The following is a 21386-nucleotide window of genomic DNA, read 5'->3' as shown; positions in this document are numbered from 1 at the left end:
GTCAGAGAGTGACATTACATGTTCATGAAAAGAAAAAAAAAACGTGCAAAACTTAATGGAGGAAGTGAACTTAGTAATGAAGCAATCAGTGAGGTACTTAATTAGAAAATGAACCTTGGCTTTATTATGTTATGTTTATGTTTTTTGGCAGATTGATTACCATTTGTATAACCACAGTTTTACTCCAAATACTATGGTTAAACTATCGGTTAAACTATGGTTTAACTACAATAACCATGTTTTTTTGGTTTTATTTGTAAGGGATATACTGAACTGAAGCATCAGCATTTCAGTGAAGATCTGCTCTGGTAAAGAGCTGAGAGTCCACTGAGACACAGATAAGGTAAGGTTACGCATAAGTCTTTATTTCTTCTTTCTTCCTTAATACTCTCATTTTGTATAATCACATCACATGCCGTCAGTTCATCTCTGTTGTTTACTGCAGGTAGAAGTAGAAACAGGTAGTCAGATTACATTCCAGGTTTCTTACGTTCTCTTGGCAGCACAACTTCCTTCTGCTATTTTTCTCACATATTTTCCTTCATAAGTAGTAAATCCATCTTTATAAAGTTAAATGGCGTTAGGATGGACTCCCTGAAATCACTGTGTAATGAGAACTTGATGTGCTTAAAATTGAATGTTGTTTTTATTAACATTTTTCTTGATACTTTACTATTGATATACAGATCCAAGATGTTATGATCTTCTTTGTGCATAACTTAATATTCATGAGATTAAATAACCCATGCTAATAACAGCTACCCTCAAACCTGTCTTTATTAAATTTTTTGCCAACGTTATCATAAAATCTTAAAATGAACTGCTCAAAACTAGTGAGGTATTAGCCTCTCTCATACCTGAACCGTTTATGACGTACCCAGGTGAAACAAAAGTACACTATAATGCACTTAAAGTGCTCTATTTTTGTGCACTACTTTTGTCCTTAATATACTAAAAGTTCTTCTTTAGTACTTTTTAAGATAATCTTAAGTACTTCTAAGTGTACTCAACTATGCTATTTTGAGACACCATATGCTAAAATGTGCTTTTAACATACTATCTCATATTAAAAAATGTATTTTGTTACCCCTTGTGGTACAATTGAACCCATCAAGATGGTGGTAACTAAATAATTTTTTTTTTTTTTTTTGTTCAAAGAACATTTCAGTTCATATTCATATTCATACTCAAATAGCACAGTTGATTACATGACATGAGCTTGATTTTTCTCACCAAACAAGACTGGAAACTTTAGAATTGAAAGTATTTTCAGAGTTTTACCGTGCGCCATTTCACACCAGGGCGATTGTTTAAGTCAGAAAATCTGAGCATTAAAGTGTTTATTATTTGTAGTTATCTCTGCAGAATATACAATTCACGGTGGGAACCACAGACATGTTGGGAACCTGCGGTAACCTACAGTAACATTCTGATCAAGGTGAGTGAGCTTTAGACAGGTGAACTGATTTTGAGTTACTTCCTCATTAAAGTAACAACGAAATGTTTTCTTGTGTTTTAAATAACTTGTAAAAACCTAAACATTAGGTTAATCAAATATGAATTTCTTGAAATTATAAACATATTGAATTCTCTTTTTGGTGAACACATGCACTATATGCTTAAATTACACTGTTTAATTATCAGTATTGGAGATATCTAACATTATAAAAGCCACCACTAATTATCAGTATTGTTAACCTTAAAATGGTGTAGTTTACATATTTAAATGTCCAAAAAATGTTTAATTTTATAATTTTTACTTAGTGTCTCAAAAATTAATCAAATAATTATATAAATTATATAATTTCTGTGTAAATTAATGTCAGTAAATTAAGAGTTCTGATACCTCACTACCAGGGTAACATCAGGTAAAGTGGTCTGTAATGATAGAAATACAAAACACTGACATGCATTTATTTTGTTCTTCAAATCTACTTTGGGGATTTTATAAAAACTATTTTTATTTTATTTTTCTGTGTAGGAGTCAAAAATACATTACAGAATTAAAAGAAAAATTGGATACATTCAGTCCAGCTGACACCCTACAAATTTCTAAATAAATTTGTAATATTTACAGAACCTGAACCTAACACTAACACAATAAAAATAAAATCAAAAATAAGGGTGAGAACAAACAAAAGATTGTATGTATATCACGTATGTATAAATGTGCATACTTGTATAATGAAAAAACAAAACAAAAGAACAAATAGGGTACAGTACAGTCTAGTGGCAAATTTGCATAATTGCAGTGTTTAATTTACAACAATAATCTATGATTACATCGATTATATAATTACTAAATTTTTCACAAATTCCTTCCACCTTTTCCCAACCCGATCTCATGACAATTCGTATGTATTTTACGAGATGGCTAATATGTACAAATTCATATGAATAAAGTCGTACGGATTTGTACGTATTAGCCATCTCGTAATTTTTTTTTTATTTTACGTATCGTAAAATACGTAAAATTTGTTGCTAAATCGTGCTTATCTTATATTTTATATTCAAATTCATTTGAATTCGTATGAATGACCTACTCATAACCCCGCCCCTAAACCTACCCATCACTAGGGTTTAGACAAATCGTATGAATGCGTACGGATTATCCACCTCGTAAAATACGTACGAATTGGTCGTGAGATAGCGTGTGTCCTGCGTAAACTTTCCAAAATATGTGAATGACTGGAGATATTCAGAATATATGGTGAAGATTTGCTACTTCTGAATTACAGTTTCTCCAACGCCGTGATCCTGTTTCACTATGGCATTTTTGAGCTGGTGAAATAAAAAAAAATTTATTACATTTTTCCAGGCGAATAACCTCCATTGGTGAGATCCTGTGGTTTTCCATTGAGTTCTACGTGTTTGTAATAGCCCTAAATGCAGATAAAAGTATCTTCACAAAATAATTTCGTTCCCAATTCCCTTTCTTATTCACTGTTGTGTTAAAGTGATACAAATCATGATTACCAAACTTGAACTGATTTTTAAACTCTTGAAATGTTAAGAAAATATTGTTGTTCGTGATAGAATAATACGACATAACTCCTTTCTTAATCCATTTCTTAAAAACCCAAACCCTAACCATGGATTTTTTAATCTTCTCAAATAAACCTTATTGTAATGAATGCACTCTAAAAAATGCTGGGTTAAAAACAACCCAAGTTGGGTTGAAAATGGACAAACCCAGCGGTTGGGTTAAATGTTTGCCCAACCTGCTGGGTAGTTTTATTTAAACCAACTATTGTTTAATAATTGCTATATGGCTAGCTTAAAATGAACCCAAAATAGTTGGGAAATTAAAAACCAGATGCAATTAGAGGCAACAATAATAGACAAAATGTGAATGTTTATTAATAAGCTTTAATATTTTATTAATATAAATTTAATAGTTTATTAATATAAATTTATTAATAAGCAATTTAATAAATGTTTATTGTTTAATAATTATTCATTAAACATTAATAAATGTTCATTTCCAACATACTTTGGGTTAATTTTAATTAAGCAATACAGTCATTTTTAAACAATAGTTGAGTTAAATAAAACAACCCAGCAGGTTTGGCAAACATTTAACCCAACCGCTGGGTTTGTCCATTTTCAACCCAACTTGGGTTGTTTTAACCCAGCATTTTTTAGAGTGTGGGCATTCAGGCAGGCTGAGAAGCGGATCCACATGCAGTTAGAGATTTGTTAAAATAATACACAAGGTCAAAAACTCAAGGTAACTTGCATAGACAATGAAGACACGGAACAGGAGGAAACAATATAAACCAGAAAATAAACATTCAACGGCTGACAGAGAACAAGTGAAACACCAGGGCTAATTAAACACAGCACAAGACAAGCTTAACAAGGTAACGAGAGGGTGTGGTTAATTGTCATAGGAACACAGGTGGGTAGCTGTGGTAGCTAACAAGGGAAAAGCAGCAGGGAAACATAAGTGAACAGAGCAAAAGAAGCCACACAAAAACTTCAAAATAAGAGTCCAAGACAGACACAGGTAACACAGGCAGGGATCGTGACACTTGTAATACATTTGTCGCAGTCTTTAAATTTTTCTTCTGAGATCTTTACTGGGAGTACCTGAAAAAGATATAAAAGCCTTGGGAGCATATTTATTTTAACTAGAAGATAAAGTTCGTAAACAAACTTTGATGTTGGCTTGGGAAAGCCTTGATGGGCAGCCCGAATCAAAAGAGCCAACGCACATGTCTGTTCCGTGTTCTGGAGGTGGCCCCGCCACAAAGAAATAAAGAAAGAAAGGACTTCTTGTATTTAGAGCTGTAACAAACGATGGATTCGATTCATTTTTCTATCTATTATTTTTTGTCCTGACTTTGTATTAGGTGTCTTAAACTACTAAGTACTAACATTTAAATTAATCATTGAATTATTGTGTAAATGTTTTTACATTGTACTTATATTTAAAAAAAAAAATAGCTAGTTTAGAAAAAATAACAAGTTTAGTCATTGAAGATCTATTGTTTTCTGATTAGTCAATTATAGTGGCTAGTATAACAAAACTGGCACCGTGTTCATTCCGTAAGTAGAATAGGGAAGGCGTAGAACATTCAGCGTAAGCGTTTTGAAGAATACGGAAACGGAAAGTACGTTCAAGGTGATATTTTGTTTATAAAGCATAAACGGTTGTATTTTTTTTTCGAAAATGACCGATTGTTTCGCTAGATAAGACCCTTATTCCTCGTCTGGTATCATTTAAAGCCCTTTGAAGCGGCAATGAAACTGCAATTTGAACCTTCAACCTTTTGGTAGCCATTGAAATCCACTATATGGAGAATAATTTGCATCAAAAACATTAATTTCTTTTCGACTGACGAAAGAAAGACATGAACATCTTGGATGACATGGGAGTGAGTAAATTATCAGGAAAAGTGCATTTAAAAGTGGACTAATCCTTTAAGTTTGGCTGAACTCATTGCCCAGCCTCCCTCATAGTCATACCATGGACATGGACATTGACTAGTGGCACAAATTTCATCAAAGACTCCTTGTCTCCTTGCCCCTCATCTTCATCCTCATCCTCTTCCCTCACCTCTTCTTCCACTCTTTACCACTCTTGCTCATCCTCTTCCTCCTCCTCTCTGGTCTGCTTGGTGCAGAAAGCATTCTAGTGGCGTCTGTTGTGGTTGGATGAGATCCACCTGAAGGCCTCTGTCCTTTATGTCCTTTGTCTATATTATAGAGCACTGTCTCGCCTTTTTAGAACACTAAGATTTTGCTGGATATGTAGTCTGGTCTTTTTTCCTTCAACACTGCTTTTGCCTGTCCATATTCCTTAAGTTTCTTTAGGACATCAGGGGGTATTCATGGTCACATGTAATTCTTGCATTGTTCCATTTCAGCACTCCTTTTTTCCACACCTGTCCCAAAATCTCATCTTTCATTCTGAAGCTCAGGAATTCAGCGATAATGGAGCATGGTCTCATATTGTCTGTTGGTTTTGGCGCTAAAGCTCTGAGCCCTCTGAATATGGAGGTACATCGTTGGGTCAAGCCCCAGCCCATCCTTCAGCAACTCTTCAGTGAACTTGATAGTCGATGAGCCATTTTCGCTGCCCTCTGGAATTCCATATATTCGAATGTTATCCAGCCTCTACCTGCCTTGATCTGTTCACTTCACCTCGAGCTGAGCCTGAAGTTTCAGCAGTTCAGACAGCAACTCTCCAGTCTGTTTTATTTGTTCCTCGGCTTCTGCGATCAGCTTCTTCAATTCTCTTGTTTGTAGTGTTCAAATCCTTCTTGATGTCCAGTAGTTTTTCATTATTTACCTTCCTGAATTCTTTCAACTCTACGGGATCTTTTTCAGGCTAATTTCCCCCTCAGTGTTAGCATGACAGTGAGCTCTCGGCTCTATTTCACCTGTCTTTTCTTGGCGACCTGGAACTTTCTTTTGTTTCGCCCTTTTTTCTATCCCTGCCCTGAACTCCATTGTGATATTTTATATTAATTTTGACTGAATATTTAAATAATTAGGAGCTTTTAGAAGTATTTGTTGGGAGAGCAGTTCTCTCATGCTGCCACCGGAAGTCCTTTATAAAAAAGTATTTACAAAAGAACTGACCACCATCTCACATGTATTCAATTCATTTAAATTATTTTATTTAAACCTATCCACCTGTTTCTGCGGGCCGCTACTGTAAAAGAGAACGTGGGTACAACTTCCGGTGAGGCGGCGGAAGTAGCATACCAATGGTATTTAGTGTGCTAAGTAGCGAAGAGGCTAAGTGTTTTTTGGATCATTGTTTACTTTGCAAAGTTGCAAATCTTTATGAGAGATGTCGTTACGGCGCTCAGGGACAACATCTCAGTTTAGTACATTTATTAGTTAATAATATCACAATACAATAAACAGTTTTCGTGCCCTTAATTGCCCTTTACTTTACTGACCTTCCACAACAGTGCTACTGCATGACTAGAGCATCCTGACCCTGCAATACATGAACAACCCGCTGTCTGTACTTCACCTGTCACTGATGCACCAAAGCCTTATGATGTGATTTTACTCCTAACGTATCGTGCGTGCCAGAGCCAGTCGCGTTTCCACTGTATGCAATGCTAAAGGCTACTGATGTTAACCATTGCGATAAATACACACGTTTATGGAAAATATTAGAGACTGCTTGAGGGACGAAGACAATTCTTATATGATTATAATCGTGTATTTATTTAGTTTAATGTTTTATCTGTCTCTTCCCTGTGCCTGTTGATTCCTGACAAATGCATATCTTTCACAGATTCACACACTCCGGTTAACTCGTATAACTCATAACTCCTGTTGTTTTCTCATGAGCTCCCTCTGTTGCTCTGGCTGAAAGGATCAGGATAGATAGACAAGAGATCGCGCAAACATCCTCGGATTGCAATCATCGCATAATTTAGAGGAAAATAAATAGAAATGCTCAGAAAAGTGACGTAAACATAGGGTATGTTATCAATATATTTCTAAATGTGTAAGCCTTTGGATTTAAAAGCCTTAGTGGAGTTGTTTTGTGCATTCTCGTGATCGTAAATAAATGGAAGCAGGCGCAACTGAATAGGTCTGTTAGATTTAGCATGATTGATCTGCACTCCTGACATAAATTAATACATTACTATTAATGTAACATTTTTTATTGTAAAACATTGTTCAAATATTTATGCTGGAATCTTAAATCTTTAAGTAAAAAACAAACGTTGGCAAGTTTGGATCGTTAAATCTTGAATGACTGTCAACTGTTGAATGAATGAGTGTCACGTCCAGCTTGTTTACTTCGAACTGGAAGACGCTCCCACGTTTGACGCAAGGCCTCATGGGGCGTAGGAAACTTGTGGATAGGGCAAATAAATAGGGAAAATATTTTTCTATATTTGCAAACAAGTTAGAAAAAATAAGTTACACTGTAAACTTCAAGTAAACTGCAAATGAAATTTAAATTCTTACTCATCAGACTTACCCGAGCAACTCCATGAAGACTGAATGAATGAATCATGGGCGAAAAACAAACATTGAGCCATGGAGATTTTTCTCCAGGATGCAGGTACATTCAAATGATATTATGTAGTTTACATACTGTATATGGATATGGGTGTTTGCCAGGGTTGTTTAGGTGATCTGAATGGTTTTCTCATATTCTTGTGTCAACACTCTTCAACATTTCTAAAGTTTATATACTGTACATGTTAAATCAAATAAAAGAATTCTTGTGTCTATTCTGTTATTTCTGCTCTATTAATGTCAATTCCACAGTCAGAGTTCAAGATCACAGGAGCCCAGCTGTGTGTCCACGAAGAGTGACGCGTCTATGAATAACATAGTAAGATTTGATGGACGACAAACACCAGCTGTTTTGAGGTACAGCATTTCTGTTTGGATGGATGGATAGATAGATAGATAGATAGATAGATAGATAGATAGATAGATAGATAGATAGATAGATAGATGGAGATAGATAGATAGATAGATAGATAGATAGATAGATAGATAGATAGATAGATGGATAGATGGATGGATTCTCCATGTGAGGTTTCTCTTCAGGTAAAATCTCTCATATAACTTTGTCTCTTTTCTAATGTTTCCGCTCTATTAATGTCAATTCCACAGTCAGAGTTCAAGATCACAGGAGCCCAGCTGTGTGTCCATGAAGAGTGACGCGTCTATGAATAACATAGTAAGATTTGATGGACAACAAACACCAGGTGTTCTGAGGTACAACATTTCTGTCTGTCTGGATAGGTAGATAGATAGATAGATAGATAGATAGATAGGTAGATAGATAGATAGATAGATTTCTCTTTGTGAGGTTTCTCTTAATGTTAAATCTATTCTTATATACTGTACATGTTATATCAAGTAAAATAATTCTTGTCTCTAATCTACCATCTCTATTCTAATGTTTCTGCTTTATTAATGTCAATTCCACAGTCAGAGTTCAATCTCACCAGAGTCCAGCTGTGTGTCCATGAAGAGTGACCAGTCTATGATGGAGCCAGAAACAATCCAGGGAAGACACACATCAACTGATCTGAGGTACAACATTTCTGTCAAAATTCTGAATATGTATTTAAAATATTGAGCCAATCATCTCTTCCTCTTCTCTACCAGTTTTAGCATGAAAACATGATAATGAACATAAATGAACTTTAGAAAGTATGTTAAAGGATACAATACAACTTACTGAAATGTATCATCTCTTATATCATTGGCAGGATCAGCAGAGAGATGTCAATAAAACAGCAATGTAATGTTAAGATTACCCCAGGAAAGTTATTCACCGTTCATAGTTCATTAGTAAACTAGAACAAAGAACACTGGAGAGGATCATTTTGCCAAAAATATATTTTATTTTATTTTATTAAAAAAAAATGACGTACCTAAAGTATTTCCAATTTAATTAACAGGATCAAATTGAGAACAGAGTTGAATCATGAAATCTATATCAATGCTCATGGACAGCTCTAATGGCTCGTTTTAATACAAACAGCACTGTTGTTTGCATAATATTGCATAATTATTTGATTAACTAGTGTTAATTTATTTTACTACTATTTTTACCTCTTTAATTCATAATTGTAATATCTTATTTTCCAAAGCACATTCAAATCAAATCTGCTGAAGAAGTTTCAGTGTCTGTATGAAGGAACAGCAAAGCAGGGAAACCCAACACTCCTGAATGAGATCTACACAGAGCTCTACATCACAGAGAGTGAAAGTGGAGAGATCAATAATGAGCATGAGGTGAGACAGATTGAGACACAATCCAGGAGAGCAGCAACAGAAGACACACCGATCAAATGCAATGACATCTTTAGACCTTTACCTGGACAAGACAAACCCATCAGAACTGTGCTGACAAAGGGAGTCGCTGGCATTGGAAAAACAGTCTCTGTGCAGAAGGTTCATTGTGGACTGGGCTGAAGGGCAAAGAGAATCAGGACATCCAGCTCATATTTCCACTTCCTTTCAGAGAGCTCAACTTGATGAAGGACAAAACACTCAGTCTTTCAGAGCTTCTTCATGTCTTTTTCCATGAAACAAAAGAAATGGAAATATCCAGTGAAGAACATAAAGTGTTGTTCATCTTTGATGGTCTGGATGAGTGTCGTTTGTCTCTGAACTTTAAGAGCAAAGTGAAACTGTGTAATATATCTGAATCAGCCTCAGTGGACGAGCTGCTGATGAACCTCATTGTGGGAAATCTGCTTCCCTTCTGCTCTCATCTGGATCACCTCCAGACCAGCAGCAGCTCATCTCGTCCCCTCTGAGTGTGTCCATCGAGTGACAGAGGTACGAGGCTTCAATGAGCCACAGAAGGAGGAATACTTCAGGAAGAGAATCAGTGATCAGAGTCTGGCCAATAAAATCATCACACACCTGAAGTCATCAAGGAGCCTCTACATAATGTGCCACATCCCAGTGTTCTGCTGGATCTCAGCCACTGTTCTAGAGAAGATGTTGAGTGAAGCAGAGACTGGAGAGATTCCCAAGACTCTCACTCAAATGTACACACACTTCCTGATCATTCAGACCAACATCAAACAAGAAAAGGACTATGAGAAGAAAGATGAAGACATGATTCTCAAACTGGGGAAACTGGCTTTTCAGCAGCTTGTGAAAGGCAACCTGATCTTCTATGAGGAAGACCTGAGAGAATGTGGCATTGATGTGACAGAAGCATCAGTGTACTCAGGATTGTGCACTCAGATCTTCAGAGAGGAGTTTGGCTTGCATCAGGGGAAAGTCTTCTGCTTTGTTCATCTGAGCATCCAGGAACATCTAGCAGCTCTATATTTGCACCACGCCTTTACAAACAACTGCATAAATATCATGAAAGACATTTCCTGGGTGTCATTTAATCCATTGTCTGGCCTGCATCAGAGAGCTGTGGATGAGGCCTTTAAGAGTAAGAATGGACATCTGGACCTTTTCCTGCATTTCCTTCTGGGTCTCTAATTGGAATCCAATCAGACTCTCTTACTAGAACTACTGACACATACAGGAGGCTGCTCCTACAACAAAGAGGATACAGTTCAGTACATCAAACTGAAGATCAGCGAGAATCACTCTCCAGAGAGATCCATCAATCTGTTCCACTGCCTGAATGAACTGGGTGATGATTCACTGATGCAGGAGATCCAATATTATCTGAAATCTGGAGAAATAAGAGGAACCAATCTCTCCTCATTACAGTGGTCAGCTCTGGTTTATGTGCTGCTGACATCAGAGCAGAACATTAATGTTTTTGAGCTAAAAAAGTTTATTGGAGCACAAAATACAGCAGATGAAGTTCTTCAGAAGCTGCTGCCTGTGGTTAAAGAATCCAGATCAGTTCAGTAAGTCACACTGACAATAATCTCTACACTGAATAAAACATGATCACATTTATGATTTTAGCAAGTGCATTCTAACCAAAGCACCAAAAGGGGAACGTTTTCTCATAATCCCATCACTAGGCAGTGAGCGGGAGAGTGTGTGAGACTCACTTACTAAAGCAGCTGAGGAGGTTTTTGTTTATCTCTGTGAGAGATGGGTGATTGTAGAGGTGATTGTAGAGGTCAGTGTATGAGACGTGATGAAAGATTGAATGTGACAGGGATCAAAACTGATGGCAAACTGCAACAGTGTCTTTTTCTATATATTGATGCTTTATGATTAGGACTGTCTGTCATCTAATGATGTTCATGTCAGTGTTTTACTGTCTCTCTAAATCACATTTGTGGTCTACACCAGGGCTCTGAACCGGTTCAAGGAATGAAAAAAAAAAACCCACCGGAAATGAAACAAAATTTAAACAGGAACATAAACATAAACAAAATCAAGTTAAAATGTTCTGAATGGAAACGCTTATTTGGAATGACCATTAACCGGTTAATACATTTATTTTATCTTTCTGTTTAAAGTCCCCCTGTAGTAAATAATTTTATCCCTTAAAAATCTCATCTTTGATAACCAAAATGACATATTAAAAAAAATTCAAGTGAAAAAAATTTCTCCATGCCTTAAAATAGCTTGAATGTAACTCTACACCCTTGCCTCATTTAATATACATGGATCAATGAATATGCAAATTAGCCCCGCCTCCACTCACCCACACCAGCTCGGAGAGTCTACTCTTGCTGTAGTGATGATCAATTTGTTGTTTGTGTTGTGGATATCTAAGAAAAAAGCTTGTTTCGTTTCGTATATTCAGTTTAATTTCTGACGCTTAAATTGTGTTTTAAATTATTATAAATGAACCACGATCACATGCTCACGCTCAGAGCAATATTGTTTTAGCTATGTTTTATAGTATTAAAATATTTCAAGACAAAAACATGAAATTTATTGGCTTTGCTTCAAGTCAGCTGTCACTTTTTTTTGGCTCGAGCCCCTATACACTTGCACACTTGGCACAGCCCTTGCAACGGTTCTGTCATTAATTAATATGAATTAATATAGATAGCCTTTTGCTTGACTATGTTATCAAACAGCTAATAATGTGTTGCTAATGTTACACACACCGTTCCTGTTCTTCATCTGAGAGTCAGACAGCTGCCTTCAAACAATCATTATCCTTACAAACGCTTTGAACAACTCAGAACGTCAGTGGAGAAAGGCTTATAGTTCATCATAACATTGTAATAGACCCGCTATATTGATAAATCTACACAATTTTTCATATCAACAGAATATATACTGGGATAACCTGGCTTCCCTTGAGACTTTCCTGCTTCAGAGCAGTCATAGTTAATGATATGCTAAAGCCTGCCGGCACATTGTTCTGATTGGTTACAAGGTAGTCTGTGACATCACAAACACCACCGATTTCAAACCGTGGGTTTTTGGTTTACTGCAGTTTCAAACATAAAATACTCAGCAATGGTGCTGACTTATGAATTTGCACGTGGTTTGTCTAAAGCATATTAAAAACACTACATAGACATATAAACAACATTAAAAACTTGATTTTCACCACAGGGGGTCTTTAATATTTTAATTTGGCAGTCAACCAATCATAAATTCAAATAATACAGCCTATGCAGATGTGATGTTGACGCATCCAAGAGTGAGTGAAATGCCTGTGCTCAGTTGTCAAGTCATCAATGGCAATGAGCTGCATTAGCTTCTGGATCTCAGGATTTTTTCTGAAGATAAGTCACCAATGAACCGATTTCTAATTAAACATTTTTCGTAATGGTAATGAATGAACCTTTAAGAATACTGATTCTGCTCGGAGTAGGGTGACCACCATCAAACAAACCAAATTTGGGATGATTACTAAGTTTGTGTGGGACAATGTGGGACATGTTACCAACACTAAAAAATAAAAACAGTTATATAATGTCTATCTAACTTAATAAAAACATTTGTGTTCTGCCTTGCAGCTGATAAAAATACTTTGTTCTTTAGTCCCTTCCAGAAAACACCATTACATCACTATGTAACATAACATGTCTTTATTTTACATGTCATTTAAATTCAACATCACTGAGCCCAAAGGCAGCAGGCATCATGCAGATAACTATTTTTGAAACAGTTCTGATCAAGAAAGCACACATGACTGAAACACAAGAAAACAGCACCATACCAACCAAATATTAAAAACATGCTGGAGGCTCACATTATTCTATTCTGTAAAGATATAGATATATTCTATATTGTAAAGAATTCAATATTTTACCTTACTTTATGCACAATTTATACTGTTTATTTGAACGTGGAGCTTCCAGTAACCACAGCAGGCAACAAGTTGATAAATTCTGTTCTCCTCCAGCACCAGAGAGCAAACTTGGCTTTTTTGTTGCCATTATGCCACCTTGTAAATTTTTAATTTACCAAATGATCCATTTGTTTTCTGACAGGGAACACATGGAATGAATCACCGTGCCACATTTTGATTGACAGCCGTCATAACCTACTAGTTACCGTGTTTACTCCTTTCTTTTCAACCATTGGATAGGATTTAAAAAACGGTCTGCTGTTGTATTTGTGTAAGGCGGGATGTTACTTCTGACGAAGCGTTAAATATAGGTGAAACTACGCTGCAAAAAGAATAAATAAAATGCTACTTCAAAAGGCAAAAGAACACATCCACGTTTCCTTAACATGATAATTAAAAACCAACAGACTGATGAAAATGCAGGACATTTTCTTAATATGCGACGTGCAAGAAAAGGGGTGAAAATGCTGTGCAGTAGCTCAGTGAATTAATTGAATTTAATTTTAAGCCCTGGTTTAAACATTTAATTCTATAATTACTGCTGTTCACCATGCATCTTTAATCTCTACAGGTTGAGGGATTGTGGTGTCTCAGATGAAGGCTGTGCTGCTCTGGCTTCAGCTCTGAGATCAAACCCCTCATCCCTGAGAGAACTGGATCTGACTGAAAATAAACTAGGAGCATCAGGAGTGAATCTGCTCTCTGAAGGACTAAAGGATCCTCACTGTAAACTGGAGATACTGTGGTAAGATTGTGTAATGGTGTCAACATCTTCCTTAACTTTATTTATATTGTCAATAATAAACAAAATAAACAAAAACTAAACAAGACCTAAAAATGATCCTGACAGATAATTTTGTTGTTTAATCTTCATTAGATTCTTTCCAAAGTTTTTGACAGTTTTTACTTACTAATACATATGTATTAATATGTAAAGATAAACCGTGACTCTGTTTCAAGACGGTTAAGATAGCAGCACATAAAGTTACACACAAAAGGAAGTCAAGAAAAAACATTTACAAGTGTCCTTCAAAACATTAAGCCAGAGCTGTCTAAAAATGCTCAGAGGTGGAAGTGCATCTAGATCAATGGTCACCAACCTTTTTAAGCCCAAGATCACTGACCTTGACCTTTATGAAAGACAAGATCTACCTATTGAAGAATTGATAGAAAAAGACCAGATTGTATTTCTTCATGGCCAATTCAGATTCTAATTTATTTATTTATTTTTACAAGCAAATTGGCCGATTCCAATACTGGCTGCATATATATATACAGTGGCAAGAAAAAGTATGTGAACCACTTGCAGAATCTGGGAAAATGTGAATAATTTTAATGAAATAAGAGAGATAATACAAAATGCGTGTTATTTTTTGTTTAGTACTGTCCTGAGTAAGATATTTTATATAAAAGATGTTTGCATTTAGTTCACAAGACAAAACAATAGCTGAATTTATTAAAATAACCCCATTCAAAAGTTTGTGAACCATTGATTCTCAATACTGTGTGTGGTTACCTGATGATCTACGACTGTTTTTATGTTTTGTGATGGTTGTTCATGAGTCTCTTGTCTGTCCTGAGCAGTTAAACTGAGCTCTGTTCTTCAGAAAATCCTCCATATCCTGCAGATTCATCAGTTTTCAAACATTTTTGCATATTTGAACCCTTTCCAGCAGTGACTGAATGATTTTGAGATCCGTCTTTTCACACTGAGGACAACTGAGGGACTCAAACTCAACTATTAAAAAAGGTTCAAACATTCCCTGATGCTCCACAATGAAACACGACGCATTAAGAGCCGGGGGTGAAAACTTTTGAACAGGATGAAGATGTCACAGTTTTTCTTATTTTGTTTAAATATCTTTTTTTGGACCCACTTTATATTAAGTGGCCTTAACTACTGTGTACTTACATTTAAATTAATCATTTGTTACAATGCACTTATTGTGTTCATACATGTTTTTACATTGTACTTATATTTTAAAAACACCTGCATATAATTACATCTGTAATTAATTTCTGTAATTACATTTATAATTACACTGTTGACCCATCCCTTACACCTTACCCCCACCCTTAAACCTACCCATACCACCAAAGCTTCCCCTAACCTTACCCTTATCCCACCTCAATAGCTGCAAAAGTGTTTTGCAATTCAATATGAACCCAATAAGTACATTGTACTTATTTTGTGATGTAAGTACATAGTAGTTAAGGCCACTTAATATAAAGTGGGACCCTTTTTTTTTTTCCTTCGGAAGCAACAGAAGATACTTGCATGTTTCCCGGAAGAAAAATTAAGTACGATTTACCTTGACAGTTGAGTTCAAAAGTTTTCACCCCCCAACTCTTAATGCACCGTGTTTCCTCCTGGAGCATCAGTGAATGTTTGAACCTTTTTTAATAGTTGAGCTTGTCCCTCAGTTATCTTCAGTGTGAAAAGATGAATCTCAAAATCATTGTCACTGCTGGAAAGGATTTAAATATGCAAAAATGCTTGAAAACTGAAGAATTTGCAGGACCTGAAGGATTTTTCTGAAGAACAGAGCTCAGTTTAACTTCTCAGGACAAACTCATGAACAACCATCACAAAACAAAAAAACAGTCATAGATCATCAGGTAACGACACACAGTATTAAGAATCAATGGTTCATATACTTATGAATGGGGTTATTTTAATAAATTCAGCTATTGTTTTGTCTTGTGAACTAAATTGCAAACATCTTTTATGTAAAATATCTTACTCAGGACAGTACTAAATAAAAAATAACATGCATTTTGTATGATCTCTCTTATTTTATTAAAATAATTCTCATTTTCAGATTCTGCAAGGGGTTCACATACTTTTTCATGCCACTGTATGTATGTATATATATATATATATATATATATATATATATATATATATATATATTATTATTATTATTATTATTATTATCAAATATCTAGCTATTTCAAATAGAGGTAACATCTGAATTTTAATCACATGACACATGATATACAGCGTTTCCTTGGTTACCGCTGTAAACAAAGCAGCACTGCGCTTATAAATAGCTACTTATTTCAGGGAGGTAAAAGGAAAATAATATGCCATTGTGTAATAAATTATTTTAATGCATGACGTGGAGGTAAAGAACCACTGGATGTGAAGAGAGGGATTGTGTGTGTGTGTGTGTGTGTGTGTGTGTGAATTACCTGCATTTATGCAGCATCTCTCTACTAATAGTGAAGCTTTAACTTTAATTACCACCTTGTTGCTTAGAATTATATTGCTTTTCAGTAGCAAAGCTATTTTATTAATTAATTTAATTTATTTTTATTAATAATTAATTTTAAGTCACTGGGCAGCAATGACAACAAGTTTCTGTGCTCCTGAATCTTTCTGTGTGTGACTTCATATGAGTTAATCAAACATGAATAAATATTATATATTTGTATTTAATATTGAAAAATTATGTGACTCTTAATTTACTTAAAGGGAAGTTATATTCTTTATATTCAGTTGAATAAATTATTTAAGGAGCTGTTGATGAGATATTGTTGATTGGCCATATTCTGTTGTTTGACGGGTGAACAGACAAACTAAACAAATGTAAAGAGATACTGAATGAATGTAAATTTTGAGATTGTGAGAAGTATTGTTGTAAGAAATGGCTTTTTCTACTCTTTACTGAGTTGTAACTCTTGTTAACTACATATCATTTATAATTTTTTAATGTCATAGCTTTGATTTTGAGTTTATGGACCAAAAAATATGAATGGAATTCATATATAAAATTATGGTTTACAAAGAGATAATTTTTCCTTGTGCATATGGTATCATGTTTTCCCAATAAAACTATTTAGTGTACTATATATTGTTGATGTCTTTGCATAATATTACCTCAATATATATTTCCACAAACTGCCCCACTTCAAAAAATAGTACAGTGACGAGTAAATAAACGCCTCTGAGGTGCACGTGCAGTCATAAATCTGAATTTATCATAAATACTTAAAAAAGACCTAGCTTAAATTTGACATGTGATATTCAACATTGTTTTGATCTGCCTGCATTGACACCATTGTATGTGAACTGAACTGAGCTGGACGATGACACCATTTTCTTTAAGAGCTGCTGTGCAGCCAAAATTATGTACCAGTTGTCAATGTAAAGCTGCTTTGACACAATCTGCATTGTAAAAAGCACTATATAAATAAAGGTGACTTGACTTGACTTAAATTAGACTAGACCTGTTGATCGTGCTGTGGATTAAATCTCTCTTTCTGATTGTGGAGTTCCTGCTTATCTGTAGATCCTGAACTGAGAGACTGAAGAGTGTCATTGTTCTCTACAGGTTGATTGATTGTGGAGTTACAGATGAAAGTTGTGCTGCTCTGGCTTCAGCTCTGAGATCAAACCCCTCACACCTGAGAGAACTGGATCTGTCACAGAATAAACTAAGAGACTCAGGAGTGAATCTGCTATTTGATGGACTGAAGTTTCCTCACTGTAAACTGGAGATACTGCGGTAAGATTGTATAAAATACCTCAACATCGTCCTCTATTTTTCTCATATGGTAAATACTGATTGCCATATTAAAAATCTAATGTGAAATTACTAATGGAAATGTTGCTTTTATTTTCATTATATTTTTTCCAATGTGTCTGACATAATTTTACAATATTAATGAAAGCATAAACACGACTGGATTATGTAAGGATATGACGGCTATGTTCAAATCATACAGATATGTTGATGATTTTTGGGTACTTGCATAAAAAAAAAAAAAAAAATTCTTGCAATTTTTATTAAATGAAACCTAACCCACTCAAGCAGCACATATAAGTGGATCTGAACCTTAGACTCGGACCTGTTAATGGTGCCGTGGATCAAGTCTCTCTTTCTGATTGTGAAGTTCCTGCTTATCTGAGCTGTAGATCCTGAACTGAGAGACTGAAGAGTGTCATTGTTCTCTACAGGTTGAGGAATTGCGGTGTCACAGATGAAGGTTGTGCTGCTCTGGCTTCAGCTCTGAGATCAAACCCCTCACACCTGAGAGAACTGGATCTGACAGGAAATAAACTAAGATACTCAGCACTGAAGCTGCTCACTGATCTGAAGGATGATCCACATTACAAACTGGAGATGCTTTGGTGAGTAGTGATGATTAAAAGTTAATTTAGTTTCTTCTTCTTAGGTTACTTTCCCGGTAATGGTGACTTATGCACTATAAACATGTTTAATAAGAGTTTGATTCATTTATTTTTATAGTAGTTTCTAGTAACAATTACATTTCTTTTAATTTCAAAACAGTTCAATATTTTGCTTTTATCATTGTCATTTATCCCTAAATGATGTATTTTGATAGAATATCAATTGCAATAGACAATAATGGTAAAAGGGGCTTTCGCACTGAAAAGTTCTAGGAACTCAGTTATTGGAACTAGCCAATAGGATAGTTCCCCGAGAACTAATTTCTCCCCTGGGCTATGTTCCTGGTTGCATTCACGCCGGAAATAGGAACTCTGAAGCGGCCGACAGTGGTGTATTTTAGCATGGCATTTTCAAACACTAAAAACCAGTGGATGGAGGATGCCATGACCGGAGCTATGTTTGTTGTGGGTCGTGGGTTTCATGATAACAGAGATGGAATGTAAATGCATAATTTATGCGACTGAAAGAGCAAAAAGTGGGACTATGAGACAAAATCTCCTATGACAACTTTCAGTATTACATATCATCAAGGCAGAGATAAGAACACAACCCTGCAGACAACAAGTAAATGCTGTTATCACTGTTTTCTGTGTTCGTGAAGTAAATATGCTGCTTTAGACCCTACTCTGAAGTAGGAGCTAATTTAGTTTTCCCCAAAAGGAGTTCCTAGAACTAAAATCGTTCCTAGTTCCTGCGGTGCAAACACGGAAAAATCTGGGTAGTTCAGCCGATAGTTCTAAATGTGAATTGAATTGAAATATTCCTCTGGTGCGTAAGCCCCAAATATTTTTTACTACTTTGTTTGTCATAAATAAGACTGACCCAATGACATAGAAAGAGGACAGTCATACAGGATTGTAGATAAGGGTCAAGGGTCATTATTCATGGTTATTTGGATGCAAAATAAAAAAAAAATGAATGTTTAAAAACAGCTTAAAAAATAATGTATCACATTGTTATATTATAATCTCTCACTTAATAGTCTAAGTAGTTTCTTTTTGTTGTTCTAAAGTGGATAATGTAATAATGTCACACACATTTGACTGTCTGTGTTTTACTTACAGGTTTAAATGTTAGTCTGACCTTCTCTGGATCAGCTGATGGTGAATAAAGAGTCACTACAGACACATTACATTCAACAGAATCAACAGACACAAACCCATCATCACACACACACACACATGTGTTTGTGTAACTTTCCAGAATGATCCTGTCCTTCATCCAAAGTCAAACAAGGAAACCTTTTGTTTCTTCAGAAATTACATTTATACTGGCAGATGTTCTACTACAGACATCTCCATATTCTCCAGATCAATATATTTTAGTCATCTCAGATATTTCTGCCTTTTGTTCTACAATGTTCTATGATGTCTGTAAACCACCGCTTGTCTTGCCAGAAGCTTATGTTTGTAGTTTTGGGGCAAGCCGTTCTGTTGATCCCTGAAACACACAACCTAGATAAAGATTCAGTTGAGATAAACACATTTAAATTAATAAGAAAGACATGAGAATGTTACTAGAAACTCACAGATGTTTATGGTCTATAATCTTGTAATATAGTTGTATTTATAACATACGCACATATTGAGAACATCTTAATCTCTAGTTAGACTCTAAAACACTTGTTAATATTTGTACTCTTTGAGTAAACATTATGCTTTAGTTTAGACCAATCCAGTTTATGATGGGCAGTAAAATGTACCTTTTTATATTGTGGTGAAGATGGAAAGGGTCTGAATTTGTTCATCTTGTATGTCCGGCAGAGAAGTGACCCCTCACTTGTTTCCACTTTGACCTCTAATGGACTGTAATGGACTCTAATGACCTTCATGAACCTGTTCCTGTCTGCAAGATGTAAAATACATTCCTGGTTTTTTTTTTTTTTTAGTACATGAAATACTTGTTTATTATATTTTAAAAGAAAGAGTGCAATATTTAATACAATACAGAACATAAATAGAATATGAAAGATTGATTTGGGAGACATTACAATCAGAGCTGGTCTCACCTGTCTAAACTGTGCAGGTTTTGGTTGTCTATCCTCCACACGACCCCCAAACCTCATCTTCTTCACTTTCTTGTGGACACTCCACCGGGGTTATTAAATTCATTTTAATCACTGTTGTTTCGTTACTGTTATTTATGTAACTTAGTTTATTTTAATGACAGTGGTGGTGAATACCAATTCTCCACAATTTTATTGTAGTAACACTCACTACTGCCCTGGTACCATGGTAAATTTAAGGGAGACAAGATTTCTAATGTATATAACTTTGTCATTCTATGTGGTTTTCTCCATTCATCAACTGCTGTCAACAAAGCTGACTTCATTCCAGCATTTGCCAGTCAGTCAAAACTTAATATATTGGCTTTGACTATCATGGATCTCAGCAGAAACACAGCGACTCCTTCAGCCTTCTTTACCAGCTTAGTTTTCTCCCACATCCCTCCTCCAACTAACTGGGATGGAAGAACAGGTTTGCTCATTTCTAACTCTTGGATATCTGTCATGATCACCAGTGAGAGTGCCCTATCAGCCACTAGAGGGCACTCCATCCCAGACTCTTATTTCCACCTGTTACTTACACTACATATCCCATAACACACTGCCTGGACTCATCATCACTTCATTGCACGCAGCTGGACTGTATTATGTTATTAGTGTCTGTCTATTTATACTGAGTTGTGTCTGTCTTTGGTTGTGGTTCGTTGTTTAATGTTACGTGCACTTTAGTTCTCTGGCTTTCTGTTTCATGGACTGTTTTTTGTGGAGTTTTACCTTTGCCTGTGTCTTGGATTACGTGTTTGGAGTTCCCTTTAATAAACATCGCTGCACTTGGATCCTAACGTCTTGTTTCTGTGTGTACCGTGACAGATATCACTACCATTGCTATGCAGATGACATGCAGCTCTATATGTGGTTGACACATCCCACTGTGTCAGCTAGTATCTCTGCCTGCCTTTCAGACATCTTGGCTTGGATG

General features: G+C 35.6%; 1 pseudogene; it reads left to right on the top strand.

The window, feature by feature from the left end:
- The first annotated feature begins 1241 nt into the window (after positions 1–1241).
- LOC125276003 lies at positions 1242–21243 on the top strand (annotated as a pseudogene).
- Positions 21244–21386: the final 143 nt, after the last annotated feature.

Source organism: Megalobrama amblycephala, linkage group LG9 (assembly GCF_018812025.1).
Source record: "Megalobrama amblycephala isolate DHTTF-2021 linkage group LG9, ASM1881202v1, whole genome shotgun sequence".
NCBI classification, from domain to species: domain Eukaryota; kingdom Metazoa; phylum Chordata; class Actinopteri; order Cypriniformes; family Xenocyprididae; genus Megalobrama; species Megalobrama amblycephala.
The sequence above is the reverse complement of the archived record's forward strand: the minus strand, read 5'-3'. Positions and strand labels throughout refer to the sequence as shown.